Below are 14,830 nucleotides of genomic sequence, written 5' to 3' on the forward strand. Positions count from 1 at the left end.
TGCAAGCTGCTGTTCCATCAGGTTGGCAATTGGCAATAATAGCTTCTCCATTCTCCTGCGACTCAAATTAAAAAATTACCTGGATTTTTCTACAGATGCCCCGGTTTCATAACTCAAACACAGTGCAGTGTGCTATCATGTGATGCTGTAATTACCAAAAAATCATGCAGGAGGCTGAGAGCAATGTGCTGAGCGAACTGGGACATTTGGAGTCCGTAGGCACACGGCCTTAAGGCTGGTGAGATTAATGCTTTTGGCATCACACAGAGCCAGTATTATGTTCATGCTGTGTTAGGGATTTCTTTTTCCACAGACCTCCTGATTGTAAAAGGGGATTCCAAAACTCACATGCAAGCAGCAAATGTCTCCAAGTACACTGTGGCACTCGGCCAGTAACAGAAACCCCCGTTACTGTCCGCGGCGGCGGTACACTGTGTTGGAAATCGGATAGCCGGCCGAGCGCGGCGTATCGCGGCATGCAGGAGTCATGTGAGAGAGACACCAGGGAACAGTAGCTGACAGTCACATCGCTGCCAGTCAGAAAGGGATCGGTGCTTAAAAGGGAGCCCTGGATGCCTTCAGCATGACTGAGCCCGCTGCTAATCTGCATATGTCTGGATTAGAAGTCACACCATCATAAAGATGCCATGATCCAGGCAGTACCCATATGTCACTCGTGCGGTGACAGTTCCTAAATATCCTGTCCCCCACAGCTCTATTCCTAAGTGTAAACAACAAGTAGAAGGCAAAAGGCAGAGCGCACAGCCTGTAAAGCATCCCAGTCCTGATCCCGGTCTCTTCAGCATCGTTAGGTTTTTATACTCTCCCTGTATTTGCACATCTTTGTCATTTGAAAAAGGGGATTATTGCATTTGCCAGTAGTCTCTCATTTTAGTCCTAAAACAGCATTATTATGTGGTTTGACTGAATATATCACTCTTAATCAGATGCAGAATGGCATCCCCTACCTTCCTGACAGTGTTATGGACCACGTACCGTTTGATTTAGTCTGGTGACAGGACTGTAAATCCAGACTTCGTATCAACCTCCCTGCTGGGGTGGTGCCTCCTTTTCCAGCCTGAATGCAAATGCTCCTGGAGGTGGGGGCTTGGTCCGAGCAGCCAGAAGGTGAGTCTCCGTGCTGATGCATCTGCGCACCTGATTCTGAGTGCAGCCACGAGCCTGAAGCAGAAAGGCAGATGGTTTGGAGCAGATCGATGCAGATCATTTTCACCATTTGGCTAAAGTGAGTCAAAGTTCAGATTTGATCAACCCGGCTCTGTGCACAACTGATGGGCAGTACATGCTGTACGTCTCTTCTTTTATCAGTGCACTGAGTGCTGAGCAAGACGTATGTGACGTGACTTTCCAAAATATTTTTCACATGCCAATGATGAGTTCAGTGGTGAACTGTGATTTCCACAGCAGACTGAAATTAGGAAATACACAACAAGGGTTTTGTTTATTTTAACACGAGGATCAAAGTAAACGAAAGTCTCCTGCTGAGGACAGCTGTACCATACACGTGTGACCAATTACTTCTTGAACCAGAACAGACTTTACTGAAGGGTGCAAGTCTTTGTTAACCTGCTGCTGCAGAGGTAAAAATCTTTGCTCAGGAGGTTGTTGGTGGAGTCTCCTGCGTTGCACGTGGAGTGACAGGCAGAGGAGTGGCGAGCAGATTGCAGCCTGCACTTAGGTTAGCACTGGTAGGTCAGAGCAGAGCAGCTTCGGGTTTCAGACTACCTGGCAATCCTTGCCAGAACTGCTCCTGCTCGCCTGAGGGCGTGGAGGGAACGAGTTGTGAAGATGCAGAGCCTTTCTGTTTGTTGCAGAAGCCAAGGACCTGAGGCACCTATTCAAATTACAGATGTTCACCACTCGTCGCTCCTGCTTCACAGTCTTGTTGGTATTACTACTTTGATGCCTCGAGGATGCTGGGCCTTCAGTACAATAGTGCCAGCCCAGTTCCTGCTGGGTCTGATTCTGGGATACAAAGTGCAGTGAAATAAAACTAAAACCGAATCATTTTTTTCTTGTCTGGAACTGCCCATATATTCTGAGCATTTTTTATGTACTAGGAACTGGGATCTGACTGGTTTGGGGAGGATTTTTTGTGTTTTTACTGTGTGCCTGGGAAGGCTCCGTCTACAAGTGAGGCCAGACGTCACAAAAGTCTTAGTTGTTCAAAGATGCTCATGGCAATCTTTCCAAACATGAGTTTAGGTACTAAACTTCTACTGATTTCACGAAAGCAGTGGGAGTCAGCCCATTGGCCTATTTAGACACACTCAGAAATCCCATAGATACCTATCTGTGTCTTCCAGCAGCAGTGAAAACCTCTCTCTTGGTGCTTTCTAGAGTGTGCTGTCACTAACATTGAAAGGTCAGTCGGGGTTCCAGTAGTCTTTGGACCAGACTGGAGTGTAGGAAGGAGACACATGCACATCACAGAGGAAATCTGAGTCCCGCACAGGAATGTACAGCTAAGTCTGTACTGGACTTCGCTCCGTGTGAATTGGAGCAGATGGCCACTTCTCACTGGAGACAGAAATGTGGGCTGAGGATAGCATGATTTAAATACAGGTATAAATCTGGGATCAGGGTCCCGATATTGCAGGCTGAACTAGCTGATTTGACTGCGTACTTTATATTATTATTAATTTTATTTTTTTTAGAATTTAATTCATGGCACTCAATGCAAAGTTTATTCTAAATTATTCAATATCTGTGGGCCCTGTAGGTATTATTACAAGACAACTAGCTTCGCTGGTTTAATGTTGCTTATTCTACTTTTGAATAAAGCTAAAAAATTCATTGTTACAAGCTCAGAGCTTACCTTGTTTGATCTCACATACCTTCCCTGCTGTAGAGTCAGAGCTGCACTGACTTTTGAGGGCTGGGCTCAGTGCTTGTCCAAAACCATGAAAGATAAATAAAAAATAATATATGTACTTACCTCAAGGACACACCAACAGGAGCCAGAGTCACTGTGATGTTAATACAGATGCTCCCAGCTAAAATAACATTCTTGGGCTTAGGGATTTATGTTTACTTTATGGGCTGTTAACCAGGTACATAAAATTTTGCCCAGAAAAAAAGACTTACATAAGCTGGAGTGCTCATGCTGTGGCTTCCGTGACATGGGACAGCCTGAAGGAAACTATTCTCAGGAACCATGAGAGAAGTTCTTCATTTCACCCTGTCCTTCCCAAGATGTCCATTGTGTTAGCCCACTTGATTCTTGAGGACTGAATTCTCTTCCCTCAGTCTTCTGCCATGAACTTCCTATGTCAGAGTAGGAAGGGGTTGGCAAGAGGCATACAGACAGGATGGAGAAGTAATTTATGGAGGAAGGAAGGCCTTCAAAGCCTGGAAGAAGAGCGGTATCTGGGAAGAAGAATAACCACTGGACAGCACAGAAGGTGAAAGGGAGAGCTGGCACCACCAGCACAGCAGGACCGCAGCACTGGTTTTGCTGGTCAAGATCTGTACCAAGCCTTGGGCTGGACAAACACAGCCAGCCTGAGGATGAGCTCCAGTTTTCAGCCACCTTGACATGTGCATAAGCAGAAGACATATGGGGTCCGTGAGTCCTAGTAGCGCATCGCCTACAAAACCTAATCATAAGTATGCAGCGTAAATCGTGATATGCAAATCTGCCTGGACTGGCAGCTCTCACCCCAGCCTGCCTTAGCTTTACCTTTTGTTTCTAATGCCTGCAAGTGGTAGCCTGAGTGCGGAGAGCCACCTGTGCTCCAGAGCGCCCTAGGGCATTTGTGGCGGTGAGGCTCAGCCATACAGCAGGGATGGCAAAAGGCACAGAAACCTTCCATGATTTTGGACTTGTCGTGATTGCTGCGCTGGGAGGCTCGGTATTAGGCATGCCTGGTTAGCAGAGAGGGGGCGATTGTGTCTGTGGTGAGCGTGTGTGTGCCTGCCCTCGCTGACCAACGCCAACCAAACCAGATGGGGAGGCAGGACCCTGAAGGAGGTGAAGCCTCCACACGCTTCCTGAGCACAGGGCAAGGGACAACAAAATCCCTGCGAGCCCAGGGAGGGGGAAACCCGCTCTGTGTGCTCACCCCTCACCTGAGGCCAGGTGGAGGAAGGTGCTCCTCGCCTGGTGGAGGCAGGGCCCCGGGGCAGGAGGCTGCGGAGCCCGAGGCCTGGGAGCTGCCCGGGCTGCGAGCTAGGTGGCAGCAGAGGATGCTCGCGGTCGGCGGAGCTCTTTGGATGTGACAGCTGGCCGTGCCGGGCCGGCAGTCCTTGCACAAGGGTGCCACTGAGCCCCCGTGCTGCTCTGCCCCCACACATTCCCCCGGCTGCTTTTGCGCCCCGCTGGATTCCCGAAAGGAGGCACGGTTTCTGCTTTCCCACTCTCTCCGTGTACCTTTTTTTGTTTTTTTTTTTTTTATGGCTCAGAAAGTGCTTGGTTTTCTCCCCCACTCCCTCCTTCTATTTTATTATTTTTTTTAATTATTATTTTTTAATTCTTTTTGGTGTTCTGAAGGCTCTCACCTTGCTTTCCTTCTTCCTCAGGACATGGGCAGCCACTGTGAGTCCTAGGGAGCTAGCCAGGGAAGCAAGGCACAGCAGAGAGAGTTTCAGGCAGTTTTGTTTTCTTAATAAAGTCATCAGGTTGCTTTCCTTTTCTTTAACACTGGCTTCCCTTTCTTTAACACATTGGCAGAAGCTCTTCTCTCTTTCCAGAGCCACCCCATACAACGGAGCCATCGTCACACACATTTTGTGCTGACAAAAGTTCAGCTTTTTTTTTTTTTTTTTTTTTATTCCTGAGCCATCCATTCCCCCTCCTGAAGAGCCATCCCGAGGAAAAGGGAGGCCAGTCACTAGATTAGGGAGTCCTAATGTCAATGCAAGGAAAACAGTAACGAGAGATAAGGCAAAGGGACAAAGGCATCCAAGGAAGGCAAAGAAAAATGCTGGATACGCTGTAGTTTTGAGATAATGGAGGAAAAGTTATTTGTTAGATAAATGTGGAACCTGAAGATTAAGGGCAGCAGATGATAAGTAAACAAACACATTCAAGTTTGTATTCTTCTTGCTTTTCTAACATCCACTGAAGAACTAATTAATGAAAAATCTGGCAGCTTTGGATCTCATTGTCTGGAGAACAGACCATAGGAAAATGTGTAAAATTTTGGCAGTGTTTTAGTTGTAAGGTCAGTCCAGGCAAAAGAAAACTGCAGCCCATTTATTTATTTTGTTCAAGGAAACTATATAGAAATTATTTGCATTTTTAACAATCAGCAAATCTGGAACTGTGCACTGCATTTACAATGTCAAAAATAAGTTTGCAATTCTGTGTTTTTCTTACCTTACACCAAAATAACATTGTAGCTATCTAACAAAAATCTATTTTTGCTTGTGTTTGTGAAGCACCCTGATAATATGGCAAGAAAGAAGAAATAAATTGGGTATATGTAGACAGGAGAACAGACATATTCTGTTAGTGGAGACAATGATATGCAATCATCAGCAAGTAAGAACGGAGGTAGCTTAGAGACCTCATGTTTAAATCTAGGAATTAGTACACGTTATTAGACCAGTTTTTCTTATAAGCACTTCCTCATAATTTAAACAGCAATGTCCTTTCTATAAAGTATCCTGTTGATTTTGCCTTGGGGAGAGTCCTCTTCACAAATGCCACGACAGAGGGAAAAGCTGCTGATGTAAAAACAAAACAAAACATTGTGGTATACTGAAAAACGAGGTTACTAAGTAAAGGGAAAGTGATATTTGAGGTCTTAACACAGATACCATTGTACTGTCCTCATTGTTAATCCCGCTATTTATTTAATTAAACATATCCTTTGTTAAAGCAGAAAAGAAGCCGTGGCAGAAATGGCTTTTGCCTGCACCAGATTGCTGCAGAATCCAGGAGCTTTGCCAATGCCATTACAGCGGAGTTGGCTGAGGAGCATGTGAGGCCTCAGCCCTAAGTGTAGGTAAACTGAGGCATAGCCCCATCCTCAAGACCAAGGACGAGACAGGCTTTCCAGGCATACACTCAGGATAAGATGGTCAATGGGAATTGCAATGCATTATCTTTAAATATTAATGCTATTACTGGTCTAAGTCCAAACCATTTCCTTCCTCTACCTGATCTTGGCTGAATTTTACAGCAAAAGGCAGAAAAAGAATAGAAGGGAGCGTTAAGGATGTATAAATACAGGGTCAGCCGTGTTCGCGCTAGAAAATACAGCATTCAGACAGAAGTGCCTAGAGGCATCCTTTTAGAAACAGAGAGGAAGACACAGGGATGGAAATTCCACTCATTAGCATCTAGGAATAAGAAAAAATATATTGACCTGTTTCCATAACATGCCACGAAGAAATCACTGACAGGCAAGATAAAGGGGCACAGGTAACTGCAAGGAGTTCTCAAATGCAACCAGAGTCAAGGCTCCTTAATGATTTACACATTTAAAGTGGCAAAACCGAAGGCAGGCTCCCTCCCCCTGATGTGGGGCGAGCCGTATAGCTGTGGTTCTGTTCGCCTGCTTCTGCCTTTCTGAACAGGCGGCCCACAACAATGATCTCGGTGTCACTAAAATGGAATCCCAGTTATTAATCCCTCATGTGCACATGGTCACATGTCGGTTTTGGGACGCCATGGGTAAGGTAAAGAAGGACAAGCCTGAGCAGACTGCACAGCTGAAATACAACCCTTTTTGATCATATCCATCACATGTCTTCTCCAGGGGGAAAGGCATGACCAGCAGGGATGCTAAGCTTTTTAACCTTGAATGACATCCTGTGATAAGCCCAGGCACACAGGAAAAGAAAGAGGCAATGGCTTCCACCCACCAGAAGTCTTATATTTCCCCAGTGCTGAGGCTGTGATAATTACAACGCATCCAGCTGGCGCTATTATTCAGCCATTCCTGCAGGAAAGGGTCCGTCTCAACCAGCAGAAAGACTGCTACGAAAAGCATGTAAAGTTAATTAACAAAAAGCAGTTAACTAGTCACATGAATGGCAGGAACAACTTCCACAGCCATGTGATCGTATTTGCATTCGCTGCAGTGCTTACGACGCCTGGCTCGCGGGCCCGAAGCCCACTGTGCTAAGTGCTGCGTGAAGCGGGTGAATGGAAAAAGGAGAGAACAAACTCGTGGTGGCGGTTGTCAGCCTGCTCGTGGAAGAACAGTTGCTGCACTTGAGCCAGTGCCAGCGTAAAACTTGCAGTGGGGAGAAGGGGGGAAGGAATCGAGGCATCAAGGGAGAATTGGCAAGGCACTGAGGAGGGGGAGAGGACAAGGTGTGGGGAGCAGATGATGACGGATTGGAAGTCCTGTGGATGCTGGGTGAGGGGTTACATCCGCGGGGCCAGAAGCAGTGGGTGATGTGGAAAGGGGCTTGGCCATGACAGGAGGGAGCATTTAACGACAAAGGGGAGAAAGAGGGAGAGCACGGCCTGATCAGTGGTCTTCTAGGTGAGTGGAAAGTTGAGTCATGGCTGCAGAGAGAACAAGCAAAAGTGTGAAGAAACCTACACCTACCTCAGGGCTGGCTTTTTGTTAGCACACAAGCAGCTTGGGGCTGTTCAGCCTGGAGAACAGATCTTGGGGAGACCTTATCAGTGTGTATAAATACCTGAAGGGAGGGTGCAAAGAAGACACAGCCAGGCTGTTCTCAGTGGTGCCCAGTGCCAGGAGCAGAGGCAATGGGCACAAACTGGGACACAGGAGGTTCTGTCTGAGCACCAGGCAGCCCTTCTGTGCGGGTGACAGAGCACTGCCACAGGCTGCCCAGAGAGGCTGTGGGGTCTCCTCCTTGGAGATCTCCAGAAGCCGCCTGGACGTAGTCCTGGGCACCCTGCTCTGGGTGTCCCTGCTGGAGCAGGGCTGGGACCAGGCGGCCTCCAGAGGGCCCTGCCAGCCTCAGCCATGCTGAGATCCTGTGAGTCTGTGATCCGTATCCCTGTCAAGGCTGGGTGAAGAGGAGGAGAAACTCTCCAAAACTGCTCAGGAGACACAAGCTGAAGCATGGCTGAGGAGCAGAGAAAGGGTTTGGATGTAGGGTTATTCAAAAGTGCGGAAAGGAAGAGGAAAAGGAGGAAGAGAAAGGGAAGGGAGTGCGAGAGAAGAGGCATCTTTGCGAAAAGATGGCTTCAGAAACAGTGACAGCAGAAAAAAAATAAATAAATGTGTGTCTGTCCAGGCCAGGAGGTGAAGGAGAAATTAGCTTGGCTGGCTGCAGTAGTTTTAGAAATGGTACTGTCATGCTATGGACTGCTGGGGCGAGAGGGAAAAACTGAGGAGAGAAGCATTCAAGTTGGGAGTGCTGCACCGAGAAGTTATAGCAGGGGAAGGCTGCGAGGGGAGCAAAGAGGAGTGTGAAGGCAGAAAGGCAGCCAGGGTCGGTCAAGTGCTGTCAGAGGTACGACAGAGGGAGGCAATCACAGGATCTGGACTTGTGTTACGGAGTGAAGCGAGAGGTGGGGAGAGCAGCAGACAGGACTGTAAGTGGAGCGAATAGGTTACAAAAATAAAAGCAAAATAAAACAAATTTAAAATAAAATAAAATAAAATAAAATAAAATAAAATAAAATAAAATAAAATAAAATAAAATAAAATAAAATAAAATAAAATAAAAATAATAAAGAAAACAGTTTAGGCACGTAGATGCGCACTGTGAGTATGTGGAGAGATCTTTTGGAGACTAATAGAAAAACTGGAAAGCTGCTTTGGCTTCATCCCGAGGGAAAGGGAAGCCCTATGAAGGCTACTGTGGTACTTTTTTATGTAGCCAGACGGTGGTATTCCCTTTTTGAGGAGAATGGAAGTTGCACAGACGTAAAGGGATAGCTGAGGTTTCTTAGGAGAGGTACGTGAGAATTAAGCCTTAGGTTATAAGCTGTATTTGATCATTTTATCTGAAATGTATGTTTTCCTTACATCCATCTCATGGCAAAATTGTGCATAGTGACCTTGACTTTTTTTGCAATCTTCTCTCCAACACTGTGCTCTGCCAGGTCTTGGGGAAAACAATCCTGGTCTAGATGGACCACTTCTTAGTGCTTTCCTGGATTCTGTTTTTGGTAGGATAACTGTCTGCACAGTTATATTTAGATGATGTACAAATTTGCATTTCTTCAACTGGAATTTCCTTGTTTTCTACCATGGTTTTCAGCCCTGCCACATTGTCAATCTCAGTTCTCCCAAAATGCATGGAGTTGTTTTTTAAATGTGTTCTAAAGACTGTGCATAGATCCCACTGTGCATCCAGCTTCTTCCCTCTCTGCCTGTAGACCAGCTGTATTGGCTGAGATGTCATTATAGGAATCATCACACCAAATTTCTGTTAACACTCATAAAAATGCATGTTCTGTCAATGACTAAAAGTGTTCATTTTCCTTGCCTTTGTGTTCAGACAGCTTCCTACATTCATACTTTCCTTTTTCTTCTAAATCTTTTGCCTCAGACAGGGTTCATTTTCTGTCTTGCTTTTTATGTTAGAAATACACACCACGTCATTTGAATTAAACAAAAAAGTCCCCTATTCCTCTTCCCCTACACTGTTTGAATAGAGGCCTGTGTAAGAAGCCTTGCCAGCTTTGAAATGGGAAGGCTGGTAATTTTTTTTTTGCTTACATGGAGATCATTTTAATCCAAACAGACTCTCATTACGAAAGATATAAAGGACATTCCATTGCTTCTTGAATCCAAAACACTCCTAAACTGACACATTTACCACTTGGTCTCCATTTGCACAGCACAAAGCACATAGGAGTGCTTTGTCTGCAGTGTTATAATGCTGTTCTTTCAGAAAGCTGATAATTCTCTAGCTTGAGCCTTGGCATGGTCTCATTAACAAAGCTCAGCACATGGGCAACAGGGTACGTATCTGAGGGATGCCTTATGGCAGAGGCCTTAGTTTGTGATAGCAGTAAGTGACCCGTGTACCTCTATGTGCCTTCAGCCAGCGAGAGGCAACGTGAGCTACAGTCACAAGCATCCCTTACATGCCAAGACTCCAAGCCCAGATTACTATCATCAACAACTGCTCCAAGAGACAGTGCAGGCTAATTGAGCTGCAAACACTGCTTTCAGATCTGTAGGAGCTTATTTATGGCTGTAAGAAATTCAGCCTCAGCTTTAAAGGAAGGCCAAAACCAAAGAGGGAGTTTGCTCAAGACACCATGGGTCTAATTGCTGACTGGTCTCTTCATTTTTTCATCATAGACTCTAGAAAGAGGATGATTTGGACTGGGCGGCACCTTTCAATCTTCCTGCAGAGAAGAAATAACTTTGCCTGCCTGAAGATAACTGATAGTTTTCTAGCTGTCAGTCATACACGTAAGAAGGTGACCCTGCATCTCTATCTGCGTGGCCTGCTTCACCTCTTTGCAACCCTTTTTAAAAAACAGGCTGTGGCATATTCACTGAAGTTGCCAGGTACTTTAGCTTTTGGACTACATATAGCTGTAGAACCTTACAAACTAGGAGTGTATTTGTGAACAGAATGAAAGAATTTGGCTGCAGAGCAGCCAACAGGCCATCCCCACTTCGTGATGTGCAAAATGCATACTCATGGTTTAGTTGGGGCCACAAATATTCATGGGGGATCTGCAGCTGCCACTCATTCTGAGTGGTGGGAAAGTGTGGGTGAGAGAGGTTTTTTGACTGACCTATCCTAAGAAGAAATCTGAGCCTAGCTCGACAGAAGTGGATTTATTCCTTCTCTTCAAGCATTACTGTATGCTGAGCTTTTTTATCTAGGCTCTTTTACCATGGATTTCAATGGTACCGTTCCTAATATGCTGCAATATGTGAGATGAGAACCAGGTTTCCAAACATAAAATGAAATATTTTTTCATCTCAACCATTCCCTGTGGTCTGAGAGTAGATGGGTATGGTTCTAAATCTGGATTAAAATGGAAATGAGGCAAAATTTCAGCAGACAGGGCACCCTGAAACGTTGCTTTTCATCTATGGAGTGTTCTGAGAAGCCCTGAGGGTGAGTTAGGTTTGCAGAACGAAGGTCAGAAAACAAAACCTTGTTTAGAAGAAAAGAAAACAACCCTGTGGTTCTCCGAAAGGGGCAGTCCCTCCTGATAAAGAGACTCTGGAGGCAGCTGTCTCCCCTATCTACACCGTGAGTAGGATGCAGTCCTACTTCCTGTCTGAACAACAGAACGATAACGTGAAAAAGCCACAGTGACATTTGACATTTCTTTTGGTTTCCCTTTTTATAGCCAGACAGTGTGATTCACTGGGGTTCTTCTTGAAAGTGGAGAGGTGTGAAAAGCAAATTCAAGCATATGGCTCAGATATCGAAAGGTGATATTCCTACCCTTATGACTGTCTCCAGAAAGGCTGAGAGTAAGTGCCATTCGTAGCAACAAGAACCTCATCTTCTGCTCCATCACAGATAAAAGACAATTCCCTTATGCTCTCGATTCTTCTGCCTCCTTGACCCTTGCCACACAGGAGCCTAATCTAGGTCAGACACATTGGAAAGTGATGGGCGTCTTGCTTTTTTGTTCTGGTATGTCTGTTTTACAGTGCTCTGGAAGAGCTCAACAAGTGCCAGCTCTCTTCAAAGCTACATAATTGGCAGAGACAACTCGTGGAAGATGGCAAAAGAAGTGGCAGGCTTCAATAATTGCACTGAGTAGTAAATACTTATCCAACATGGTGATCTTGTTGAATTCAGTCTGCATCTGTCTTCCAGCATCCTAAGAGAGCATCCGAGGGCATGTGGAAAATGTAAATTTTTTTGAGTTATAACAGTAGCTTACAAAGACATTTTACCAACCAAGCCTTTTTGGTACTGCATACAGTCCTCCGGTGCACATTAAGTATTGAATTTCTCTCCAGCCAAAAAGATCTACTGAAGATTAGGCTGGGAGACATGGAGCCCAAGTACTAATGATAAGCATGTAGCTATAGGGAATTTCAGGAATCAGAACAAGGCTATTAACATACCTCATCAAGAGGGTTTCCCATATTCAGAATACCCATCCATCACCTTTAAGAACTTTAAGTCCTTTAAGAACTGCCCAATGACCTGGGTTGACCAGAACCTGTAATAGCATGACCTGTGTGTAAACATCACACTGGTGAAGCTATGCCTGGTGTTTACAATGCTTCTGCATTTTGCTTGAGCATGTTGAGAGACCTTCAAAGACAGTTCCATGTACAGCCACTGTGTTTTAGCTCCCAGCCTTATCACTTCAGGGAGAACTTGTTTGCCCTCTGTGTGTGTGGTCATTGATATTCCACTGAGGAGTACACCAGCGGACACAAGTCCAACTATTTGCTCAAAGCAAGGCAGCCCTCACAGCAAGATGAGGTTGCTCAGGACCTTGTCCAGCTGGGGTTTGAAAATCTTGGAGGATGGGGATTCTACAGCTTCTCTGGGCAACCTGTTCCACCATACTTCTCCAGCCCTGAGGCGGTTTTGTGTGTGTCTCCAGAGAATAGGGGTGGCGGTAGGAGGGAGGGAGTGCATGTAGAGGTGTATATGTGCTTGTTCATGAACAGAGTTGTGCTCACAGAACGATCCCAAATTATTTCCCCTTTGGCAGGTGAAAAGAGCATGTTGCCACTCTTAAGCAGGGCAGCTGCGAGACAACTTTTAAAATAATCTCCACATTAAGCAGAATTGCATGTTGTAATAAATTAGATATTCCTAGAAAGAACACATTTTTAGTTTAGAAATAGTGTTGCAGTTATGCAAGGATTCACTGCTTTTAAATAACTGGAAAAGTGAGTGCCTTGAATCTCTTTCACATTGAGATCTATTGTCAGTTTATTAAATACAGATTTATTGCTGAATTTTCTAGCCAAAAAATAGCTGTTAGCATACTATAACAGAGCATAAATTTGACTTCACTGAATCAAAGACATTATTAAAGAAAAAAATTACTTAATGACCTGTCTGATCTAATAAATCCTGGAGTTCACATAAAATGAGATGACAAGAATTTATGTTCACTAGATGTGTAAAACTAAGACAGTCCCGGTGGCTAGGATTTGAAATGGTTTCTTTAGCCAATTGGTCTTTGCCAATAGACTCTCGTAATTGTAGGTAAAAATAAGGTAAGCATAGAAATGGCTACATAAGATGAGATAGAGACATTTTCTTATGTGGCACTAAAATCAAAGTAGCCAGATGGCTTGAGACTTCTGAGGTTGTCTGTGGGCCACCATGCTTCATGACTGGCAGAATCCTCTTGACAAAAGATCTGCATTTAAACTACAGGCTTACAATGTAAAAGGAAACTAATCATCCTTATTTCCTCATTCAGGAAATCCCATCTGCAACAACCTGACATAAACTTGCTGACCATCAGCTCCAAGTGCTAGCCATCCTGTGAAGTGAACCGTCTTCTTCTGTACTGTGGAGAATGCCTGAAGATGTCTGTTTCTAACCTGCCCACTGTTTGGCTTGGCAGCTGCTCCTTCTGTCTACTGCAGTGGCCATCACTTGGGGAAATAGAAACCACCTTAATGACTGTCTCTTCACAGCCTAGCTGAAAATTGCTTTGCTCTGCAATCTACTTGACAGTCTTCAGTGAACTAGCAAAGAGTACAGGCTTTCTGTTCCCTCATATCCTTGGTGAACTGCCACTAGCATGAGCACACAAGCTCACCTGAACTTTTCTATAATGAAGTCAAAATAAGAGGATGCCTTTGCATCTGTCACATACTTGTGAATTTACCAAGCACCTACCATTTCTTGTCTGAAAGTCAATTAACTTTCTAGTTTCACCATTAGGCTTGACTATACAAAGATATGATTCAGATTCCTTAATACATGTGCGTGTGTATATATGCATCTATATACACATTATATTGTGTAAAAGTAAAAAGTAATTCTGAAGGCCATTTTCTGTTCAGTTACAAAGTTTAAATATGCCTAGAAGATCTCATACATACATGGACCATGCATAAACTTTATTTAGGTTCAGGCATGATTTCATTCAGGCTGTCATCAGTCTTGTAACAGATGCCATAGAAAGACAAGTGCATCTCTTCTGTTCTCCTGGAACAGCATTGCCCCAGGGCCATCCTTGGAGGCATCAGCAGAGACCCAAGTTCCTCTGTCTGAATCAAAGCACAGCAGCACAGGTTCACGGATTAAAATGTACTTTGGATCCATTCGTTCCCACTCAGGTAGGGCTCCCTCATGGCAAGGTCTTGTAACCATGGCTTTGTCATCACAGTGTTTGCTGTCACATTGGGGCTGAGTTTTCCCAGCAGCATAAGTGCTCCAGGATGGGTTTCTCAGCACAGTGAGCTCTCCTGTGACAGTATTTCAAAGTTCTTTTCTTTTTTTTCTTTTTTTTTTTTCCCCCAAATTCTAAATCTTCTGTGAACAGCACAGTAACTCATTCCTTCATCTCTTTAAATTCAAATATTCTGCAGACCTCAATTGCTTCACCAAAATGGGCTCATAAAGTTCTAGCACCCTTCCCATTTACTCCACTCTTTGCAGCCTTCACAAAGACTAGTTCATGCTCATCATCATAATCTCTCTCAAGTACTCTTGTGTGCACAGAGACTTTGCAAGCACAAAAGAGAAGTCTTGGCCTCGCACATACCTGGGAGGCTGGGTAGAGAAGCCATAAATCCTGCCTGGACATCCCAAGTGTGGTAATACCTCCAGTGAGCAGAGTGTGTCCCTGCTGCCATCCTGCCTGCGTGGGTCATGGGCTCCTTGTGGATCCTGCCCAACCGCAGAGTTGGAAAAGCCTTTCTGGAGCTCCAGAGCTGCTGTGCAGCATGCAGAAGATGAAATAATGAGTGTGGAACAGTTTGGGAGAGATGGCGACATAGGCTGTCAACAGTGT

Source organism: Anser anser (genome assembly GCF_964211835.1).
Source record: "Anser anser genome assembly, chromosome: 2".
In the NCBI taxonomy this organism is placed as follows: domain Eukaryota; kingdom Metazoa; phylum Chordata; class Aves; order Anseriformes; family Anatidae; genus Anser; species Anser anser.